We start from the raw sequence: 23,638 nt of genomic DNA, 5'->3' as shown, positions 1-23,638 counted from the left end.
AGAAGAAGAAGAAGAAGAAGAAGAAGAAGAAGAAGAAGAAGAAGAAGAAGAAGAAAAGAAGAAGAAGAAGAAGAAAAGAAGAAGAAAAGAAGAAGAAGAAGAAAAGAAGAAGAAAAGAAGAAGAAAAGAAGAAGAAAAGAAGAAGAAGAAGAAGAAGAAGAAGAAGAAGAAGAAGAAGAAGAAGAAGAAGAAGAAGAAGAAAAAGAAGAAGAAGAAGAAGAAGAAGAAGAAGAAGAAGAAGAAGAAGAAGAAACTGACCAAAGCTGACTTGGGAAAGGAAAGGGTTTATTTCACCTTATGCCTTCGGGTCCCACTCCACCTTTGAGGGAAGTCAGGCAGTTCCTCAAGGTAGGAACACGGAAGCATGAGTCATGGAAGAATGCTGCCTACTGGCTTGCTGTACTTCCACAAGTTATTGTCAGGATGGCAGTGCAGACTAACAGTTTCACACAGTGGTTCAGACCCCAGAGAGCTCAGAGGAACTGGAGAGGCAAATGCTGTCCATTCTAGCCTGGCTCAGGGTCTGGTGGGTCCCATTCTTTGAATAGGGGCAGTAGAGCCCAGGGGAATGGCTCAGTCTGTGTCTTCGAGAACAAGTAGCAAGTTCTGGAAAAATATAAGGCATAAATTTTGCACTTGCATTTGTATAGCCTGAGATGTTACATCAGCTGTTCTGTGATTCCTTTCCCTCACCTTCGCCATGATTAGGGTGATGGGTCCATCTGCAGGGGGAGGCAGCTCACTGTTGGGGACTCAAGCTGTTCTGCCTGGGTAGAGGGAGCCTTCAGATGGGAGCTGCTATATGCCAAGTATTGGTAATGCCGGTCTCTTCATTTGACTCTCCTGCCAGCCCCCAAACCAGACTTCTCTCTTTCTTGTTTTATAGTTGGGGACTCAAGGAGGGGGCAGGGGGGTTTTCTCCTCGCAGACTCTTCAAGAAAATAAATGAGTATTGCCATCTATGACTGCAGCCAACTGCACTTGTTTCGTATGTCTCTAATTTTCCTTTTGATAGTGTAATAGTGTGAATATGCTTGGCCTAGGGAGTGGCACTATTAGAAGGTGTGGCTCTGTTGTAGTAGGTGTGGCCTTGATAGAGTGGGCGTGGCCTCCTGGAGTAGGCGTGTCACTGTGGGCATGGGCTTTAAGACTTTCATTCTAGCTGCCTGGAAGCCAGTGTTCTCCTAGCAGCTTTCAGATGAAGATGCAGAATTCTCAGCTCCTCCTGCACCACGTCTGCTTGGATGCTGCCATGCTCCCACATTGATGATAATGGACTGAGCCTCTGAACCTGTAAGCCAGCCCCAATTAAATATTGTCATTATAAGAGATGCCTTGGTCATGGTGTCTGTTCACAACAGTAAAACCCTAAGACAGATAGTTTTTTGTTTTTAACTCTTAAAACCTTTTGGGGGCCAGGGGTAAGGTGGGTACTAGACTTCATACCTGGCATGCTCAAGACTCTTAAGTTCAATTCCCAGTAAAACGTACATGCACACACACGCACACACACACACACACACGCACACACACATGCGCCTACTTTATTGCATGTAAATTAAATTCTTTAGTCTGATGGTATTTATTTATTTATTTATTTATACTCAGCCAGCCTATCACATGACTTGGTCTCTTCAAACATATGTGATTTATTTAATGGAAGATACTAAGTACAGTGTCAAACATACCCAACTGAAGCAAGGTTGAGATGAAAATGAAGCAGTTCAAAAACTTCTACCTATTTAACAAAAATAAAATAATAAAAAAAAAGTAAAAAAAAACCATGGCGCATGCAATTTAACACAATTACTAATTTAAAGTTATCAATTTAAAATTAGTAATTATGGTCCTATTTTAGGAGGCTGGTGTGAATGAATATGCTCTATTATTTCAAACACCTTGGTTTAGTGCCTGGTGGAAACTGTGATTCCAAGGGTCCCATCTAAGACGTTTTGCTTCAATAGCTGGCTGTCAGAGCTAAAAAGAACATCTCAGAAGAATATGCAAATCGAAAATGTAAAAAGTGTGTTGCTGGCTGTACTTCCAAAAACTCACAGTATTCTTTGCTCAGACCATCCATCAATTATGCAAAGGCTTTTTTGGTGAAGTTCAGCTGGTAAATTTCCATCTCCCCCTGCTCCCCTCACCCCCATCACAGTCCTAGCTCGCTAACCAGAAAACACCGAAATCCTTCCTATGGAAGAGTTTTTTCCTAAATGGTCCCACATCTTAAAATGAACACGTATGATAGTCATTTGATACAGGGCACAGATTTAACAGATTTTAGAAACAATGTCACATAATGTCAAGCACAGTTCTGAATGTCTGTTATCACGATGCTGTTGCGTCTCTCCATTCTCCGCAGGGTAGTTCCATTTTCCATTGATTGTAGATAGCTTCATGTTTACATAGAAGGAGCAGATCCTATATACAAGATCTCCAAAGTTCTGCTGGCACTGCCCGCTCAGGAAGCTGGGGATGCTGGGGCTTTGTTCCTGCTCTGCCTTTTGATGCAGAAGGTGAGGGGTAGCAATAGCCTGGTCATGATGTCTCTTCACAGCAACAAAACCCAAACTGAGACAACGCCCATGTTCAAGTGCGTGTTGTATGTGTCTTCTAAAGCAGACTGTCTACTTTGTGAGGGATACCGTTAGCTACTGATAAGGAATCTGTAAACCCCAGTCTCCAGCATCCATACCTAGAGCATCTGTCCCCAGGCCTATGGAAGTCCTCTCAGAGCTCCTCCTCTGTCCCAATTCTGGCTCTCCCTTGCAGCTCAAGACACTGAGGCCGAACCACTGTCTCCACCTAGATTCATATGTTCCTTGATAGATCCTAGCCTGAGTCCCTAGACCAGGCTAGTCCTGGCAACTGAGCAAGCACACGTTCCAAAGACTGAGTAGCCCCTCCCCTGGCCTGTGGCTGGCTGGAGGTGGGCTGTTTCTGAGGAGTGGTGGAGAGGCTTGGCTAGGCACGTCAGCCCTTTGGAAAGGATAGGGCTGGCATGGGAAGTGGAGAGATCTAGATCATCTGCAGGGAGGGACAGTCTGTGGCCCTAAGGAGTAGACACAGGCCCACCTCCAGACAGCGAGGAGCTCTAGTCAGTTAGCACTGTTGGACTCTCCCAAGCAGAGGTTGAAGAGAAGTTCTGTGGATTCATCCTGCAGCCCAGCCTCAACCGTCATGCTTCCTTTCAAATTCTCCATACCAGTCACTGCCTGCTTAGCTGCCGGTGGCTGTTCACACTCATACAGTCTGAAGGGATTTATGCCGGGAACCCTGTAAATGACTTGCATGTTGTGTCAGCTTTGCACTGCTCTGACCAGACACAAGATGTAATCAGTTTCGAAGGAGCAAAGCGGGTGTTAGGGCGATGGCTAAGTCGGTAGAATGCTTGCCTATGAGCTGGAGGACTGGAGTTCAAATCCCTGGTACCTATGCAAAAAATGTTGGTGTGAAAGTGTATGTCCATGATCCCATTGTTTGGGAAATGAGGACAGGAGCGTCCCTGGACTCTGTGACCAGTAAGCCTATCTGGATTGGTAACCTCCCAGGTTCAGTGAAGAGACCTGTCTCAAAAATAAGGCAGAGGGTGGCTGGAGTCTGCTCTTCCAGAAGACCGGTGATCCGGTTGCAGCATCCACACGGAGGCTCGCTCCAGTTCCCAGGGAGTCTGATTTCCCTCTTCTGGCCTCCGTGGGTACCAGGAATGCACATGGTGTAGGCAAATACATAAAATAAAATAAAATGAAAATAAATATTAGAAAAGAAATAAGGCGGAGAGTTGGTGAAATGGTTCTAAGGGGCGAGCTGCCACATGATCCTCGGAACCAGCATAAAGGTAGAAGGGAAGAAAGAACCGGCTCCACACAAACTGTCCTCGGATCCCCACAGGTCCATGGCCCGTGTGCCCATACACCACTCAGATACACGCAGTAAGTTAATTAAATTAAAAAAAAAACAATAAGACATAGAGGGATTGAAAAAGACCTCTACTGTCCACACGCATCTACACAGGACACTGCACATGCACACAAACACGCGAACGTGGACACACACTAAGTCACGGCCGGAAAAAGCTCACCCTGCGGCTTCTGAAACCACATCACCCTTTGGGGTTCAGCTCCTTTTCCTTGGGTTGCCACTTTCAGGGGTCACTTAAGAGACGGTCTGTAACACATTCTTGGTCTTTGTATTTGAATGGTGGTTTAGCTGGGCGTGTGGCAGGGGTGGCTATCTTCTCAGCTGTCGAACTATCAGGTGCCTTGCTCCTTCCGTAGCTTCACTCTTTGGCTTGATCACCGCCGTCTCCACCATTTTTTTTTTTTTTTCTTCCCACTTCTTTAGGCTTCCAGCTCAGTCCACGTTTCTGAAAGCAGACAGGAAGGAGAATTTGATAAAGTCTTTTATTGGGTTTAATGCAGCAGTATTGTGAGAGACAGCAAAGGGAGTATTTCCCAGCACACTCAGGGAGCTGGAGAAGCCTGCTTATAAAGCTTGAGGCGGACCTATCACAGCTGTTCGCTGTGGACCAATCACAACCTTGTTTCTTAGAGCTAGCCAGCTTGTGTTTGGACCAATCAACTTCTTGCTGTTTGGCACCAATCACAGTCCTGGATGCGTTTCGTTTTGGCCAATCACAGCCTGGCCTGTAGAGGTTGCAGAGAGCCCTCTAATAGAGAACCAGGGATCAGTTCTTGGTTTTGGTTTTTGTTTTTTTAAAGGTAAGAATGCTTGCAGAATGATGTAGGGTTGCGGTAGCAAAAAGATGGGGCATACATTGTTTCAGACAGCCTGGGAGGAGGTTACATCGCCTTGGCAATCAGCTGTGATTGTTGTAAAGTTGTGTCAAGGCCTCTGCAGGATGTTTAAGATGGCTGGTGTTGGCATATGGGTAATCTGACTGGCTGTGAGACTGTTCCTTATTTTGCAAAAGGGAATAAGGGAGAGACCAATAGCTGCTAACTATGGAGTCAAATTGCCCATCTCCATCATCTTTGCTTATTTACAGGAAAATATATTTCAATAGGAGTGCTTATGACATAAACTTAAGCATTAAAAGTGATTTTATTTTTTACCCTGAGATATGGTCTCACTATGTAGTCTTGGCTGGTCAGGACCTTGCTAGATAGATCAGGCTGGTCTTGAACTTGCAGAGATCCTTCTGGCTTTGCCTCTTAAATGTTGGGATTAAAAGTGTGTACCATCATGTCTACTGATCTTAATAGATTTTTAGCAATGTTTTAACAATGCTTTGTACATGCTTAGTGCCCCAGGGAAAGGCAGGTGCCCCTTATCTATCTTACCGCCTGAGGAGCTAGTGTCACTGATCTTTCTGGGACCTGAGATAGAGGGGGTTGGAGTTATCAAAGAGTGGAAGAGTAGTGGAAGGTGCTGAGGACACAGACTGGCCGGGTGGTTGTCTAGCGGTCTGTACGTGCATGTGCGCATGCGTATGTGTGCGCATGCATGTCCTCAGGAGGGACTCCGACCCCGGTTCTGAGCTGCAGCAGATGGCATTGAGGCCTGGGAATAGAAAGCTGAAGATAAGTGCCTCCTCTGCCACTTGTCTCTTTAGGAACTGAGTAGAGGTCAGCAGCAGTGGGACGCGAGGCTTTAAGTCTAGGGTTCTAGGATCTCTGGTGCTGCCCAAGTCCTTGAGGGGCTGGAGGCGGTGGTGGATGTCACGTGATCTCCACCTTCACTATGGAGGAGGAAGCTTCCCTATGGCTTTTTCTTCAGATGTGAGTCCAGGAAGGGAACCAGAGTGAAAGCCTGTAGATTTATTTTGTGCATGTGAGCACACCATCACTGTCTTCAGACGCACCAGAAGAGGGCATCGGATCCCATTACAGATGGTTTGTGAGCCACCATGTGGTTGCTGGGAATTGAACTCAGGACCTCTGGAAGAGCAGTCAGTGCAAGATCTTTTTTTTTTTTTTTTTTTTTTTTTTGGTTTTTCGAGACAGGGTTTCTCTGTGTAGCCCTGGCTGTCCTGGAACTCACTTTGTAGACCAGGCTGGCCTCGAACTCAGAAATCCGCCTGCCTCTGCCTCCCGAGTGCTGGGATTAAAGGCGTGCGCCACCACGCCCGGCTGCAAGATCTTAACCGCCGAGCCATCTCTCTCTAGCCTGCCTGTAGATCTCTTAATGGTTTGCTTTGTTGCCTAGCCTCGTCGATGGGGGTCAGACAAGTTCCTATTGGCTAGGTCAGAATCCTGAAGGCATGGACTTGCTGGACCCAGGATCATGGTGATGGAAATTGTAATTGGGAGAGAAAGGGAAGGCCCCCTAGGCTCCCAATGTGTTCCTTCCCAGTGTGGCCTGTTCGCCCTGTGCGGCCTGTGCTCCCTGCGTGTAACTTTCCCTTTTCAAGGCTTATTTTTTTTGTCATTCATATTGTTGAACTTTCACCTTAAACCTCTGGAGACCATCGATTATGAGGAAGTAGCTTGTACCCACACTTACCGAGAAAAATTGGTAAAGTCTTGGTAGGGCTGGACCTCTTCCTGGCGAGCTTCTTTCTATTATAGGGATCGTCTGAATAGTCCCACGTGTTTAAATCCTCCGTGGATCTTAGAGACAGTCACATCAGTTGACTTCTAAGAGGCCTCTAATTTTAAAAAGCAGCACGTGAGAGTGAAAGTCTGTTCTGACCCTTAATTGCGTGCAGGTAAGCAGAGGTCACGCATGGCTCTTGCCCTCTCTGGTCGGCTCAGCCTCTCCTCAGGATCTAGAGTCTGAAAGCATCGCGTTTCCCTTCCAGTATCTTTCTAATTACCTAGTGGATGTTTGGGGTGGGGAGGGAAGGGGGAGGGTGGTGGGTGCCACGGGGCTCATGACTAAAACAGAGAGTGGTTCTAATTTTAGTCTTAATGGCATCAGTTGAGGCACAGAGGAGGGGAGGGGTGTTTGGCTGCCTTTGCACTGAAAGTCTTCCTGAAATAAAGCCCCACTGACCCCGGGGGGCTCTGCTGCCACATGGCATGCACGGAGACTCGGCTTTTCTCCCATTTACACAAACACATCAGAAACGTTGCTTATAAAAAGGAGGAGACTGGAACTGCTTGACTGCAGTGAGGAAGTCTGTCTGTCTGTCTGTCTTTGCTTGCTTCTGCCTCTCTTTGTCTCTGTCTCTCTCCAGCAGTGATGCAGGTTCCAGGGCCTAAGAAGTCTCTATTTTAGAGGTACTACTTCAAGGCAGGCTGCTGATTCACTTTTCTCTGGGAATGAGTGCCGAGAGCCGGAAGACAGCATTAGCTGTCATCCACTGGGGACAGTGAGTTGTGCTACCCAGGTCCTTCTCACAATTGGGTGTTGGAAGCTGCATGCGAGTCACCGATGGCCAGCCATTTTTTTTTTCTCGCCCTGTAAGGTTCCCTGCTTGGCTGGACCCATGTTCCTGACCCTGATACTCTTTCCCTGCTTATAGAAGAAACATCCAGCCAAGCACAGCCACTTGCAGGCAGTAATGCAGTGCTGGTCCCCGGTCCTTGTGCTCACTGTGGATTCCTCTGGGACTGGGGCTGGAGGAATATGGGAAAGTAAAAGGTGACCAGAGCCTTCTCAGGATGCAGAAAGCACCAACATTCACAGAACCATGCTCTGGAAGGAGGGAGGCACAAGCTACGACACCAGCTGTGAGAGAAGATTGTGTCTGTGAGAACTGGAGGCTCTCTCTGCCTTTCCCCTGGAGGTCTCTGGGTGAATGTGGCTTCAATTCATGGTGCTATCCACAGCTTGGCCACTCTAGCTGGGGGCCCCTTAGTGAGAGCAGCCTCTGTAGCACTCCATCCCAGGTCACAAGGACAGGATCCTGTCAAGTGAGGGCAGTATGTGGCTGTGGCATGTGGCTGTTGCCACTCACACGGGGCAGTGAGGCAAGATGAGAGAGCCCCTTGATTGGCCCACTCAGTAACAATCAGATTCAGGATTAACCAGGTTAAGTTAAATAAGGTAGGTCTAGGACTCAGTCTTGATGATGGTGATGGTGGTGATGCTTGTGATTATGATGCTGCTGGTGATTGTAGTTCTTTAACAGGCTATCCAATACAGCACTGGCTTCTTGTCTTTTGATTTTCCCTATACACCCTCCCGGCTCCCAGAATTCTAAGAGCAGCCTGCTTAGCTCAGGCAGGTTTTTTTGAGAGAGCACAGCAGCTGTCTTGGTGAAGGGAAGGAGTTAGTAGTAGAAACAGCTAGAGATGCGCCCCTCAGCAAGAGGGGCTTAGATGTACAGCTTCTCTGGTTTTCCACTAGGTGAGGTGTCTGCTCCTGTTCCTGGCCTAGTGCAGAGGGTGGTTCTGATGGTCGGGTGGGTCCTTTGCTCCAGGAAGTTTCAGCAAGGAAGTGGAGTCCAGCTGAAGGTCAGCAGAGGCCACTTCAGGTCCTGCCCCACACTTTGTCCCTCTGCTCTCTGCCCACCCGTAGCTCTGACAGCCTGAACAGGAACAGGAGGGGCTGCAGCTGTTGAGCTGGTGTGGGCTTGGGCTGTGTTCCACCAGGGCGGAGGGGGGGAGGGGGAGGCCTCCTTGTCTCAGAGGAATTGACATTAATTACCGTTGTGACTGCTTTCTGTGTGTAACTATCTTACCGGCACTTTGCGCCATCTAATGTGGAGCTAAAGGGGGCCTCCACATCCACCCCTCCAGATGTCCCAGCCTTTGGAAACTGTGGTCCCCCAGCTCTCTGGTGGCAGGGACATGTGTGGCAATCTGGAGGACCAAGTGCTCAGAGACTTCCTAGGGCTTGGTCTGACATCACAGTAAGCAGATGATAATTACAAGGTTCCTTTGCTCCCCACTCTCCACACCCCAACAAGACACCATGGAGTTATTTATAAATGCAAGCCCCCGGGTGCACTTCTCCTGGGAAGGACCATGCTGACAGCTACTGGTAGTGCTAATGGAAGGCAGGAAGCCTGCGTTCGGAGGGGATGCGGGACGTGTGGAGGGAGGGTAATGGGTCAAGCAGCTGCCACACAGCCAAGGGGAGGGGCTGCCTGCCCTAGCTCTCAAAGATCTGCTAGGATATGGAAGGAAGAGCCTACTCAATTGTCTCTCGTGTCAAGGGTGGGGCTCCGAGATGAACCGCTTTTTCTCTTCCCAGGGTTGGCAGGAACTGGAAATAATTGAAAGTTGTTAGGGTCCAACACACTGCCTTGAAAACACTATCATTACTCTAATGACTAAGTGTGTCTTCCAGGAGGAGATGTAGGCAGCTGAGCCCTCCCCCCCCCCAACCCCACGGCTCCTGGAGAGTAGAGTAGGAGGCTGGCAACCTGTAATCTGGAGGGGTGGGGGGTGCTTCGACAGAGCCTGATGCAGCTCCAGCCTCCGGAGCCACTGTGCAGAGCCCAGGAGGCCGATGGCCTGAGCTGATCCTGGGGACACTTTGGATCTTAGTTCAAGTCCTGGTTTAGGTCTGGGTACTGCTGCTGGGTTCAATGTCAATCCCTTGTGTTCGTCTCCCAGGGGAAATCCTTGTCTCAGGGACTCCTAGCATGCTACCTGACATGCCCTCCTCCAAATTTCCGTCTTCCTCTCTACCATAGCACAGGGCTAAGGCGTAGTAACGTGCAACAAGGCTGCCTATAAGCTCTCTAGATTCTCCAGGTAAAGGTTCGTGGTTTGCTGCAGCTGCACTTAGTTGCTGGGTAAGGCTTTTGACAGCTCCTGCTTGCCCGGACCCAGGCCCTTTCTTTTCAGAGGTTGTCATTGGATCACACAGGTTATGTTTGAAGACAAATAAGAGCACACTCCTTTCTGACTCATCGATCCCAAGTGACTACTGTATATGTCTGATACAGGGGACCAGGACTTTTCCCTTCAGAGTGGATTCCAGGACATCATACTCACAGGACTCTGGGCATTCCCAAGAGCTACTTGGTTACTATGGTGAGGCTTCAGACCTTCAGAGTCTTCCCGACTCTACCATAGAGATCATGATTGTAACAGGTGGAGGGCTGAGGGGACAGAGCTATGTATACACCCCTTTGCATGTATGATATATCGTTATTGGCACCAAAGTGAGTCATTGGTGGGTTTGAGACTCAGGGCCGGATGAGTTTTGTCATCTCAGCTAGAATGTCACCCTCAACCCACTTCTCTGCTCACCCATCTGTTCATATGACAACAAAAAAGCAACTCTGTTTCCCAGAGATGCTTCTCGAATGTCTGGAGGTAAACATGTGGATCACTCTCTCTACCTGTGAAGGGCAAAGCTTGATTTCCAAGTCCAAAGAGGCCTTCTCTGGCTGGTTTAGGTTGCTTCAGGAAGCCAGGAAGGATGACCCTGGGCTCCTGGGTATCTAGGTACTGATGGAAGGCAGAGTTCCCAGGACTCGAAGCTTCTACCAGTTCTGGAATTACAATGTGGCCTGGTTCCTTTACCTTCATGGTGTGCAGAAAGGAATAAGCCTAAGCTAATAGAGAACAATCAGATGAAGGAAGTTTAGTCCGATGAGAACGATAGTTAATTGACACAAAATAGAGCAGGGCACCTCCGAGGAAAGGTGCACAAAAGATAACAACAGCAACATGACATGTTTTCCCACACAGCTACTACCACAGCCAGTTCTTCCATCGGCTTTGAATCACTTGTGGACAGGTGTGCAGGCCCAGAACCTAAACACAAGTTCTACAGTCTGGGCTGTGTTGGCTTTCAAAGGCTTTCAAGCAGAGAGGGGCACCCGCGAACGGCTGCGGTCAACGGATCAGGCCCACATAGTCGCGAAGGGCTGTGGGTCCAACTGACCTCCCTAGAATATCAGCGCGTGCGAGACTGGGTGTCTGCAGTCTCCCGCTAACTGCGTGTGCCAAACACTTGCAGAGGATGCAGGCCCCGCAGCCATCTCACAACCAAGCATCCACTCCCTTCCCTCTAGCCTTCTGGAGGCTCCGCCCCCAGGCCCGGCCCAGGCCCCGCCCCGTTCTGCTCCTGCCCAGGCCCCGCCCCGTACTGTCCCCGCCCCCGCCAGTTGACTAACCTTCCCAGAAGCCCCGCCTCCTCCCAGCCCCAGAGTGGGGCCCCGCCCAACCCTAACCGCCCTTAGACGCTAAACGGCTTCTAGCCGGAGAGCTTTCCGTGCTCTGATTGGCTGTGATGGTCACCGTTTCGCAGCTCCATTGGCTCCCGGCGCCCGCTTTCTCAGGCCCTGCCCTTGAGCGGGGGCGGGGCCAGAGGCGGCGGGCTGCGCAGGAGTGGCTGGTTGCACGGAGGGGGCGGGTCCTCGCCGCGCGCAGTGCTCCGGCCAGAGCTCGAGGCGCTGCTTACCGTCGCCTGAGCTAGGAGACGCCGCGGCCGCCGCTGGGTCGCCTCGGGCTTCGCGTCGCGCCGTGTACGCCTCCTCTGCCCCACCCGACCCGCAGCGTAGGCTCTACCTGGTCCGCGGCCTCCCTGTCCGCGGCGGGGCAGGTGAGTGAGTGGCGGCGGGTTGAAGTGTGTGTGGAGGGTCCAGCGCGGAGGTAGCTCGCATGCCGCGTCCCAGGCCGGCCGAGACCCCGCCAAAGGCCAGAGGACCGGACAGTTCGCAGTCAGAAAACTTCATTCGAGCTGGGGTGTTGGGGATCCTGGGGGAAGGGTTGAGGTTGGCGATCTCAGTACTAGGGCCGGGACCCTAGGCTGAGGCGAGGGTCCCAGGCTGAGGCGAGGATTCCAGGCTGAGGTGAGGGTCCCAGGCTGAGGGCGGAGGTCCTGGGAGAGAATAGGGGGTACCAGGTTGAGAGCGGGGGTCCTGGGCTGAAGGTAGGGGTCCCAGGCCGAGACCAAGGTCCTAGGCTGAGGGCGGGGATCCCAGGACTGAGTACCGAGCTCTGAGGGCTCAAGGCTGAGGTTCCAGGGCTTAGTGCAGAGTCCCAGGCTTAAAGCAGGGTGGGGGTGTCCCAGGCCAAAGCGATGGTCGGAGGACTGAAGATGGGAATCCCAGAGGCATGTGTACCAGGCTGAGCAAAGGGTCAAGGGAAGCAGCTTCCCAGGCTGAGACTGGGGTCCTAGGCTGAGGCAGGAATTACTTACTGAGAGAGGGGGGGGGGAGTGTGGGGCCGAGGGTCGGGCTCCCCGAATAGAGTGGTTCCTGGTAGCCCCTTGGGCTTGGAGCCGGGGCCAGAACAGGGTCCTAGACAGAAGTTTCCAGTGAGTGGCTCAGTCTCCAGCTCTTGCCTGTGGTTCTTGGATTCAGGCACGGCCTAGGGTCCTTGTGAAAGTCTGATGGTAACTGGCCCTGGCCTACGTCGGGGGTCGGGGTAGAGCCACTCAGGAAAACCCAGGCCTCTTCACTATTCCCTCCCTAAATTCAGAAGTTGTTAGTGGGCACATTACGCTGCAGGCTTTCGGGTCAACACACAATAGCTGTGATCTCACTGGGACTTGCAAGGCTTAGACGGATGTCTTGTGATTGAGACGAGCTGGGGAGGAAAAAAAAAGGAAGCCCAGAGGATGGATGTGGGGCGAGGGCAGGGTGCGGCCTTTTCTCCTCTCCCCTCCACCGTGGTCTCCCGTTTTCTTCTTTCCTCTCAGTTCTCCTCAGGTTTTCCCGCACCATCCATTAGAGCCTGAACAGGTAGACTAGACAGGCGCCGGTTCTCTCTCTCTCTTTCTCTCTCTCTCTCTCTCTCTCTCTCTCTCTCTCTCTCTCTCTCTCTCTCTCTTTTTTTTTGATGGCCGTCTTTTCTGTTTTGGGAAAGAGGTGTGTTCCAGAACAGTTTCTTATTGTTTCCCCGAAGTGTTTTGTTTAGTGGAAGTGTGAAGCTGTCTGGCTTCTTACTCTGCACTATGTTGTTAGTATAGGAGAATTGTAAGTTAATGGAAGGTGGGCCCCAGGATTGGCTATTTTCTTTTTACTTTTCTTTGCAGCACTACGGACTTTTAAATCTCATTAGCTTTGTATGTGAACCGATGGCACTGTAGGTTGAGAAGGGTTTTTAGTGCCTCACCAAAAGGCATCCTGGGTGGCAGGGCTTTGGAGAAAGACCCTTGGAGGCCAGACTGCAGAGCTAGCATCCAGACTCTCCCTCTCAGCCCATTTCTCTGACACAGCCTTCCTGAAATTTAGTTCCCGTTCTGATGCAAACTTGTAGCCCATTTCTCTTCTTTGGACTTAATTGTGATTTCAGTTCCAGAAAAATTGCAGGCTGTGTCTCTGCGGAGAACTGACCCCCAGTCCCCACAACAAAGACAGTTCATTATCTAACATCTGATACGACCATTTTGCTCCAGAGAGGGGCGTGTGTAGATCAGTACTCTCTGGAGATGGCTGGAACTTAAGAAAGGCTGGAGGATCACCACATGTGGTCTTGAGACTTGAGGTCCTTCAGCAAGCTCCATCTTCTAGCTACAAGTTCAGCTGAAGCCTTCCCTTCTCTCCACAGCCTCTCTTGCTTGTGTGTAGGTACCAATATTAACACGATGCATGTTCAGTGCACACACTTTGGAATTTATATAACTTCATGCACACAGTCAGAGCTTAGTATTGTAAAGCTTGGGAAAAGAAGTTTCCAGGCTGGTGAGACAGCGTGGCATGTAAAAGCACTTGCTTTGTATGCCTCATGATCTGAGTTTAGTCCCTGGAGCCCTTGGTGGAAAGAGTGACTTGATTCCTGAAAGTTGTCCTCTGGCCACCATCTCTCTCCTCACAGGAGTACTTTGCCTTGTCTGTGCACACATGTGCGAAGACAGACTCACTCAGTAGTCAAATAAGTTTGTTAGAAACAGGGTCTTTAGAATGGAAAGGGTCAGATACTGTGTCTGGAATTCAGAGCTGGTGCTGCCCCAGTAATGTTCTTTTGTAGGTAGAAGAAAATTCGCATAGATTTATGATGAGTTTTCCAGGTTTTTTTTTTTTTTTTCCAGACAGGGTTTCTCTGTATAGCCCTGGCTGTCCTGGAACTCACTTTGTAGACCAGGCTGGCCTTGAACTCAGAAATCTGCCTAAGTTCCAAGCACATCACTGTGAGACAGCATTATCATCTATAAAGTTTTTCACGCTCAATAATTTCACGATTGAGTTACGAAATAATCCTAAAAAATCTTATAATATTCTAAAGTTTGTGGTTTTAAAGTTTGTTGAGCCACATTTATGGCTATTCTTGGCTTCATGTGGCCACTGGGACACAGGTTAGACATGCCTGAAACTTGAGATCTTCTTCCTATCTCAGCCTTCCAAATGATGGGACTGTAGGCATATACCACTGAACCAGGCCATGTTAGCTGTTTTAAAGAGGCTGTCCTTTCTGCCTTGGTGGATACCAGAGAGTATGCTGGGTGTGTAAATTGTAAAAGTTCCATTAGGTCCTTGGAACAGTTCAGACAATAGAGGTTGGATTTTGTATCCATTTTGTGAGTTCTGGATCTATACCAGTGTGTCCGGGGCAAAGTCATTTCTGTGTGCACAGAAACCTCAGAGCTTTATTGTAAATGAGATGTCTGAGGGAAATTGGTAGATGTATGTTGTATATACCCTTGGTGAAGGAGACGAGTGCTTTGGAATATAATAAAAACACCTGCTCACACATTGAAATCGCCTCACTCTAAGTATTTGCTGAAAGGCTGTAGATTTTGGGGCAGCCTTTAGCCTCCATAGTGAGGACTCTGACAAGTTGTGGATCCGCTGTCCATGGTACTGAACCAGTCGTCTCCCCTCCCCGCACCCCCCCCCCCCCCCAATCCCTGGTTTCCTTCAAACTTTCTGTTCCATGAGAATGGGTTTTGGATTTTTATTTAAAATAATTTCAGAGTTCACATTATTAAAGAAAAATTAGGCAGGATAGCTTTGCTGGACTTGAATAATAGGTTCCATTTAACAAACAAGTGTCTCTCATTTTAAAATGATTTTTTTTTTCTCTCCAGGTGGGGAGTTTTGGGCTAGGGATGTCAAGTAATGAGCATTGAAATTAAACAAGTGTGTGTCTTCTTAACTAACATCAAACCAAAAAGGGCCCTTGATTGCAATATGTACGGGTATCTGTTCTCAGGGCAGCGTGTCCCTAAACAGTGCCACTTGTAACACCCTCACACTTCTCTCATCCTTCCCTGGAGAGAGACAGAATGTGAGTCTTGGTGACTGTCAAGCATTCACTTCATGGTGAGCAACATCTAATGTTGTGTGTGTAACTTTGAGGAATGTAAACCATACTGGATCAAGTCTTTATTTCTCTTGTGGATAATTTTGTTGGTTACTTTTAGAATTGTTCCATAGGTTAGCAGTAAGAAATGATAGGTGTCACTTGTATACAGGTTTTCACATAGTGGTAAGTGTCATGTGTTATGGTGCTTGGCAGGGCAACTGGGTACCAGGTAGAGAAAGGTTGCTCATCATCAGCATCAAGTTGAGAAGATGGTTTTGGGTTTTGGAATAATTACCTGAACTGGTTGTCTGGTCCCAAGTTTCTTATGGTGTTTCTTTTGTGTTTCTTATGGGATTCCCTTTTCATCCAGGTTTCAGGAGTACTCTGAGAAACTTAAAACAAGGATGCATATTCTTGCTAAATCCTGTGTTGTGATTTGGGAGCTTGTTGTGGGAGTGAAACAGTTCTTGTCATAGAAGGGTCCCTCATTGGTACTGAGGAAGAACATGTAAACAGGTGGCTGCACGTGGCTACACCGTGATGCTGTTGGGATGAGCAGCCTGCTGGGTATGCTAAGGGGCGATAAGCTTGGAAAATCCAAAGGTTTCAGAGAGGGAAGCAGCCTTTGGGCTAAGCCTTAAAGGATGAGTTGTAAATGTCTGGGCACAGATGGAATAAGTTGATTAGAAAAAGATGAGGAGGTTAGTGTGACTGGAAGACAGCGTTGATATGGAAGTGGGAGGGTATGTGTATGGGTATTCCCAAGGAGTTGGGATTCTGGTGTGTGTGTGTGTGTGTGTGTGTGTGTGTGTTTGGTGAGTTAGAGATGGGCTGTGTGATAAGGAGAATGATGGCTTCTGGACACTATGCCCTCATCCCAAAGCCTGTGATGTGTTGTGTTGCTTGGCAGGGGAATTGGGTAGCAGACAGAAAAAGGCGGGTCATCAGTTGGTTTTAAAATAGGGAGGTGATCCTGGGTTGTCACAAGCATCCTTAAAAGTGGAAGAGGGAAACACAGAGTCAGTGTTAGAGTGATGTGAGGTGAGAAGGTTTAGATTACATCACTAGCTTTGAGGGCAAAGTAGGATATGCCAAGGAATGTAGCAGCCCCTGAGAAAGGAAAGGCCGGGCAGTGGTGGCGCACGCCTTTAGTCCCAGCACTTGGGAGGCAGAGGCAGGCAGATTTCTGAGTTCGAGGCCAGCCTGGTCTACAAAGTGAGTTCCAGGACAGCTAGGACTATACAGAGAAACCCTGTATCGAAAAAACAAAAAACAAAAAACAAACAAACAAACAAAAAAACAAAACTAAAAAAAAAAAAAAAAAAGAAAAAGGAAAGAAAAGGAAGGGTCTCAGAAAGGAGCCCAGTCCTAGATTTTAGTCTAGTGGGACATGACTGTCTGCTGAACTGTAGGGTAACCAAAGGTGATGTTTTAAGCTAACATGCTTGTGGAGATCGACTGTGGCGGCAGCAGGGTCAGGAAACTGATGTAGCCTGGGACCTTTTTGTGTATTCTTAGCTGTCAAGTTTCAGGAGAAAGTCACATAGTGAGATTGGCCTTAGAAACCGAGGTGATTCCTGCTGTTTGGGAGTTTGCCCCAAGTCAACATGATTGTGATGCCTGCTTTTATTCCCAAACAGGATGTGGGTATGTGAGGCAGTGTTGTGTGACCTGAATTCCACTCTGTCTCCAGAGTCCTTGCAGCTGGCTCAGCCTCTGCTTGCAGAGCGCCATGCTCCATCGGCTCACCTTTGCTCTGTTCTGGGCCCCTGGAAGACAGTAGTCCTGGTGCACACCACTGAGACCATGGGCCGCAGCCCCTGTTGTTGGTGTCAATTACTTTCCAAAAGCTTGATTCCCAGCCTCAGGCATTCTTTAATCTTTAGATAATAGTGCTGCCAATCAGGTAGGTCTGAAATATCTCACAATTTTGATTTGCATTTCCCTGATTACTAGTGAGTTTGATGATTTTTACCACCCCATCTCCCTTTTTTTTCTCTACTTGGATTTTTTTCCCCTAAAAATTGTAATCTTATATCATTTATCTATTTATTGTCTGATTTGTGTCCTTGTGCCTTTTTTGGAGTTTTTCACAGATTTTTGATTCTACTTTTATCCCACGATTATTAAAATTATTATTATTATTAGTTTAAAAATGTTGCTATGATGAATAGATGTTTAATTTTAATGTAGCCAAATTCATCCATCTTTTCTTTATGATTTGTGGCTATTGGGCCTTTTTTGAGGAATCTGTGTAATTTGAAAGTTATAAGACAGACTTTTCTTTTTAAAACGGTGAAATATTTGGCTTTTATATTTTACTTGGAATTCATTTTTATATGCATTGTGAGGTAGAGGTTTGCTTTTAGAATTTTTAAAAAAATGCCCAACTGTGCAATTACCATTTATTATCACCCTTTTCCCAGTGATCTGCAATGCTACTTTTGAAACAGACCGAATTTCACACATGGTGTGGATGAATTTTCTGTTTTGTTTGGTTTTGGTTTGTTTTATAAAACAGGGATTCTCTGTGTGGCCCTGGCTGTCCTGGAACTTTCTCTAGACCATGCTAGCCTTGAACTCAGAAATCCACCTGCATGTCCCACCATGCCTGGTGTTCTTCTGTGTATGTGTGTGGTTTATTTATACACAATGCTAATTTAATTTCTTTGTTTACAGTCCTTAAGTAATTTATTTACTTTTGATGAAGTACTAGTCAAAGCTCCTGGAAACTGGAGAAGATTAACTTTGTATTGTGTCTCACTTTAGGAGTAATCCTGTTAGAAGTTTGATAGTGAACTTCGCTTTTATATCTTAGTAGATTCCTTTTCTTGGGTTATGAATTGTCTCTTCTACTAATAGTTTGACGAAAGCATTTTTAAACAGTCAATCGGGCATGATGACAGATGCCTGTAATCCTAGCTCTCAGGAGACTGAGACAGGAGGATTTTGAGCTCAAGGCCAGACTGGACTACATGGTGAGACCCTGTGTCAGAGAAACTAAAATATATATTTTGATTTTATTAATATTTCAAATATACTTATTTAGAACATTTAAAAATTTTTTCTTCTTTATATTTCCACTGAAATAAAAATTAGTTTAAATCTGTAAATTTTAAGCTATCATTCATTTCCTGGGATATGCTTTTTGTTTCGTCATGATGTACCACATTAAACCCTGTTATTGGAATTATACTCTTATTTCATTTAGGATTGTCATACATATTCATAAGGGGCACTGGTCACTGTGATGAGCTTCTGGATTGCTGTTATCAGACTTGGTGTCTAGGGCTTGCTGCACCCACTCTGGAACAGCTTTTGGAAGGGAACATATTTTGTCATCTGGAAGTTGACAAAATTACCTTTTTTTTTTCTTTTTGAAGTCTTTCTGTGTAGTTTAGGTTGGGCTTGGAACTCAAAACTTCCCTGCCTAAGCCTCCGAGATGCTGGGTAGGTATGCAGCTGCATGCCTGTGTCAAAACTGCCCCGATGCTCAGCATCCGATCCTTTTAGAGCCTCAAGACTGTTGGATGGACAGTCAACAAGAAGGGCTTGCTGGTATATCTGCTCACATCAAATGGGACCAGTGAGTGGAATCTCTCATGTCTCACAAGCGTAGGGAACCTGAACCTTGGTAGGTATTAGTGATATTCATCACACTGAAAGAATAATGGATGTTGATGATGGAGAGGGCACCCAAACCCTTTATGTGTTGTCCTCTAGATCTTGCCTATAGACTTTTCAGGCTTGTTGGTTATAAGAGGCCAATTAGGATGGGAAGCTAGGCCCATCTGGGATTTGCATTTGCTGTGGATAAACCCGTGTAGAGTAGTCAGCTTTGCATTAGTATATATACCCAGCACAATAAGCTCCTTGTGCAGCAAAGAGAGTAAGCTCATTGCTCTGGAGGGTTAATTGAATTGGTGGCCCCTGGGTTTGGGCCTGTGGCACGTATATTTGGGCCCCTGGTGTTAGCGCTTGCCACATCAAGCCAGTGCCCATGTCTTCAAGCAGAAAGTCAGAGATCCCAGTCTCATAGTGCACTTGTGGGCACACCACCACAGCACCTCCTAGTACCATTACCTTGGGGACTAAACCTTCATATTTGGGACCTTTAGGGAACCCAGTTCTCACGTTTTCTAAAACTTGTCCTGGGAGTACTGCATTTCTGTAGAGAAAAGTACCTTTTTTTTTTTTCTCTCTCTTTCCAGATATCTAATGCTTAGCCTTCCTTTGAGGCAGGTGCATCCTCTGGACTCTGGTGGCAATTCACTGTGCTCACCCTGACCCTTAGTGAGCTCACATTTCCCTGTTCTTATAGTATTGTTCCACCTTTGCTGTGCACAGAGCAGCGGTGTGTTCATTGTGGTCAGTTGGTCAGAGAGCTTCAGATCCTGGCACACACTTCCTTCCATTGCCTGGGCTCTCTGAGACGCTGGATATAGTTAAGGTGGCCCCTTCACAACACTCATCTCCAAAAGGAAAAAAATTCTCCTTGGATGAATGTAGGTGGAACCTGTGACTTTCTTCTAGACCACAGAATATGGCCAAGGTGACAGGTGCTACTCCATGTTGTATTATGTTGTATTATGCCAAATTCCATTTTGTTGGGGATTTAATGTATAGAATCCTTTTTCGACTTGTTCAAAAATAGGTAGGAAGGCTAGAGATGCAGGGGAGCCTCCTGCTGCTGAGGATGGACTCAGAAGGAATAGTTAGAAGACTTACAATGCAGGGAAACAGCCCCCTTCCCCAACACACAGACTAATTACATCCTCAGTGAGAGAGCACGGCAGGACCAGCGCCTTGATTATGGCCTTGGGAGACCCTAAGCCAGGGGGTCAGCTAAGCCTGCTGGGATTCCTGACTTGCAAAGATGGTGGGATAAGGCCATATTGTTTGAGCTTATAAGTTTGTCATTATAACACATGCAGCCATAGAAAACTAATGTGCAGATGTCTCCTGACTCCCTAGTAGACTCAGTAGAAATATGTTTGGATTGCTGAAGAGTCAATCTAGTTGAGGTAGTTTATATTTAATTTAAAAAGCATTTTTTTCCTACTCATAAAGTAATACAAATGCTTTGTTTAGAAAAATTGAAGCAAGTAGTAAGACAATTATCAAAAGATAGCCAATACCTTTCACCTATTCTGTGTGTGTGTCTTGTGATGTATGTATAATGTATGATATGCTAGGCATATCTTAAAATTGTGATTCATTCCATAACATATTCCATAAGTGCTTTCCCCCCTTTAGGCCTGGGATTACAGCTTAGTGGTAGAGTGTATGCTTAGCATGCAGGAGACTCTGTGTTCATGCTCCCATACCAAACAATCAAACAAACTAATTTACCTCTTCTAAATTATGAGAACTTCCACCCTGTCATGAGCAATCGGAAATTCCGTTATAGATGGCAACATCCTAGTCCAGTGGATGTCCTTCCTTATAACTGAATATTTATTCTACTTTATGTAGTATAAAGCTTTGGTAAGTAGGCTATACAAAATGATCGTGTATTGATGAATACTTCTGCAGGATAACTTTCAGAAGGCAGAGCTATTCTGTCAAAGCTTGTAAATGCTTTTTAAGCCTTTTGACACCTTAGTATCTAGCTTAATGGCATTTCCAAAAAATAATGTACAATTTAAAAGTCTGTTTCTATAACTCACCAGGTTGGGATAGGACAGAAGCATTGATTTTTGAGCATTTAGGTTCCTGTTTTCTTAACCCTGTTTGCAAAGTGCTTTTAAATTATTCATCAAAGTACAATATAGATTCTATTTATAGATGTTTATATGAAGCACTCCCTTAATATTTGGGAAAAAGTTTACACATCCTCTTCACTTCCTGTCTTTGTAAATCTTTTATATTCCTATCTGTCAATTGGTTTCAGGCATTTGAATAGAGACACTAAGACACACAGGTGTGGTGGGCTTGTATTACTCAGACAAAATGGCTGTTCTGACATAGGCTAGTTCTTCTCCCCATTTATTAACTACTTGACCTCGCAAAGAGGGAGGTCAGAAGAAGACTAATTACTAAAAATATTTTCATTATGTTAAAGTATGATTTATTTAGAAAAATATTTAAAATAAAGAACAGCGTTAGATGCAGAATAAAAAAAAAATCTGAATAAACTTGCCACAGCGGACACTTAAGTGTTACGCCAGCTTGTTCTTAGGGTGTATGGTTAGACTCAGATGGCTGGGATTTTCTTTATGAGATTTGTGCATCCAAGCTGTGAGTGAAACTTGATTCTGGTTTTTCTTTCTCATAGTTGTTCCCCATTCTAATCTGAGATGGATACCTGATTAATTTGTAGTTTTTCTTTTTTCTTTTTTTTTTCTAGTATATGTGCTTAAAATGATATATTTCCTAATAGATGATATTTCTGTTGTATCTTCCAGGGTTTGTTTTAATTTATTCACTCTATTTAACATCTTTCATTATGAGCTTTCCTTTGACTTCCAGGTAATTCAGAAAACTACTGAGACACTCCAGGCACATGTTTATTGTCTATGTTGGTTCTCCAGTGTAGTTAACATTGTTCAGAGATTTTACTTTCTATGAGTTTAATCCTTTGAAATCTGCTGCTATGCTTTTTGAAAGGCATTCCTGTGTATATGGAAAGATTAACTTCAAAACTCCATACATTCTCTTCAGCTAAGTTATAAACATATTAATCATAGCTGTTTTCTTATTAGTTTAAGTCTGCTTGTTGTATCTGTTACCAACATGATTTCATTTTCATTATGGATTGCCTTATTTCTCCATGTAGCTCTGTCCGTTGTTACTCATATATATTTGAGGGCCGTGTTATTAGGAACATGCAAATTTAAGATTGTTCTGTCCTTTCGTTTTTGAGATAGAGCGTTATGAAGTCCAGGCTGGCCGTAACTCATCCGGATCCTTGTGCTCCATCTCCTCAGTGCTGAGAGTGTCAGCATACTTAGCTTCATCTTCTTGATGAGCCGAGTGCTTTAAGCATCGTCTCCATCCCAGCCCTGTGCTTTTGCCCTCATGGTGGAGATGCATTATGTTCCTATAGCCAGACCTGATTGTTTCAGTCTCATATCTACAAAATGTAATTTTTTTATGCTCTGACACTTTAAATATTTCCTTTGGAAGCAAGGTGCTTGTTAGGTTTTTTTCCCCCTACCTAATTTTGACAATTTTTGTCTTTTTCTTGAAACATTCAGTTTATTTACATTAAGTGTAACTACCGATAATTTGAATTTAAATTCACAGTCCTGTGTATTTTATCCCACCTTACATTTTTCTCCCATTTAGAATTAATTTTGTGATTTTGAAAAAAAAAAAGTAGGTTTGCAACCCTTTCCATATTGGAAGCTATGTTCTATTTTTCTTGCGTTTTGTAGTTGTCATGATTAGATAGTAAATTATAGACCATCCAGATTATGTGACACAGCTAACTGTCTTAGTTAGGGTTTTACTGCTGTGAACAGACACCAGGACCAAGGCAACTCTTATAAAGGACAACATTTAGTTGGAGCTGGCTTACAGGTTCAGAGGTTCAGTCCATTATCATCAAGGCAGGAGCATGGCAGCATCCAGGCAGGCATGGTGCAGGGGAAGCTGAGAGTTCTACATCTTCATCTGAAGGCTGCTAGCAGAAGACTGACTTTCAGGCAGCTAGGATGAGGGTCTTAAAGTCCATGCCCACAGTGACATACCTACTCCAGCAAAGCCACACCTACTCCAACAAGGCCACACCTCCTAATAGTGCCACTTCCTGAGCCAAGCATATTCACACTGTCACAGCACCTTTACCTTTCTCTAAGCTTTTCATTCATTCTCAGTTTTTCTCTGCTCTTCATTGTTCTGTTGACATTTCTGACTTTCCTTCTGAGATTATTCCTCTCGTGTTGAAATGGACTTCTTATTCTTAGTTCAGATCGGCTAGTGTTAGGTACTTTGTTTTTCCCCTAAAAGTATTTTTATTCCACTTTTATCAATTCATAAAATGTTTAAGATATAACAGACAGAATTCATCCTTTTAAAGTTCACAGTTCTGTAATTTTTGATGTGTATTCAACTACCAGTAGAAGCAGCAACAACAAACAGAAAAAAAAAATAAAACAAACATAAAAACAAAAAATGAAAAAAAAGCAAGTAAGTGCATGCCCATCCCTAGTTGCTGTTTGTTAATGTGTATGCTCGTAGTAACTCTTTGTTCTTCTCTCCTCCTGGCGTTGGCAACTTTTAATTTATCTTGTGTCTCTAAGGATGTGAGGGTTACAGACATTTCTCCTGAATGGAATCTGTAACACGTGGCCTCTTTTGCCTGCTTTCTTTTATTTAGTATAGTAATTTCAAGTGTCTTCTATGTTGCAGTGTGCCATAGTGTTTTATTTCTTTTCTTTATGGTTGAATAGTACTGTCTTATATAGTTAAGGAGTTTTAGGTGGACATTTGGAATTTTATTTTATTTTTTATTTTATTTTTTTTAGTTTTCTTGGGTTCACACCTAGGAGGAGAGTTGCTGGGTCAGCTCTTTGTTCAGCTGCTAAAGTGTTTTTAAAAAAAAGTCAAGCCGTTTTACATTGTCATCAGAA

At 45.7% G+C, this 23,638-nt stretch overlaps 1 protein-coding gene across 10 annotated transcripts in view; it reads left to right on the top strand.

The window, feature by feature from the left end:
- The first annotated feature begins 11,231 nt into the window (after positions 1-11,231).
- The window catches only part of Pcbp3 (poly(rC) binding protein 3), a 196,208-nt gene continuing 183,801 nt past the window's right edge, over positions 11,232-23,638 (top strand). For 6 of the 10 annotated variants that reach the window (XM_029482487.2, XM_029482486.2, XM_029482485.2 and 3 more), the window contains exon 1: positions 11,232-11,415. The gene's annotated coding sequence lies outside the window, so the exon portion shown is untranslated. The remainder of the gene's footprint in view (positions 11,416-23,638) is intronic. The other 4 variants (XM_021174924.3, XM_021174923.3, XM_021174922.2 and 1 more) reach the window with 1 other exon arrangement.

The sequence above is a fragment of the Mus caroli genome, unplaced genomic scaffold, assembly GCF_978045245.1.
Source record: "Mus caroli unplaced genomic scaffold, Mus_caroli_1 scaffold_9, whole genome shotgun sequence".
NCBI lineage: Eukaryota > Metazoa > Chordata > Mammalia > Rodentia > Muridae > Mus > Mus caroli.
This window is presented reverse-complemented; position numbering and strand designations above follow the sequence as displayed.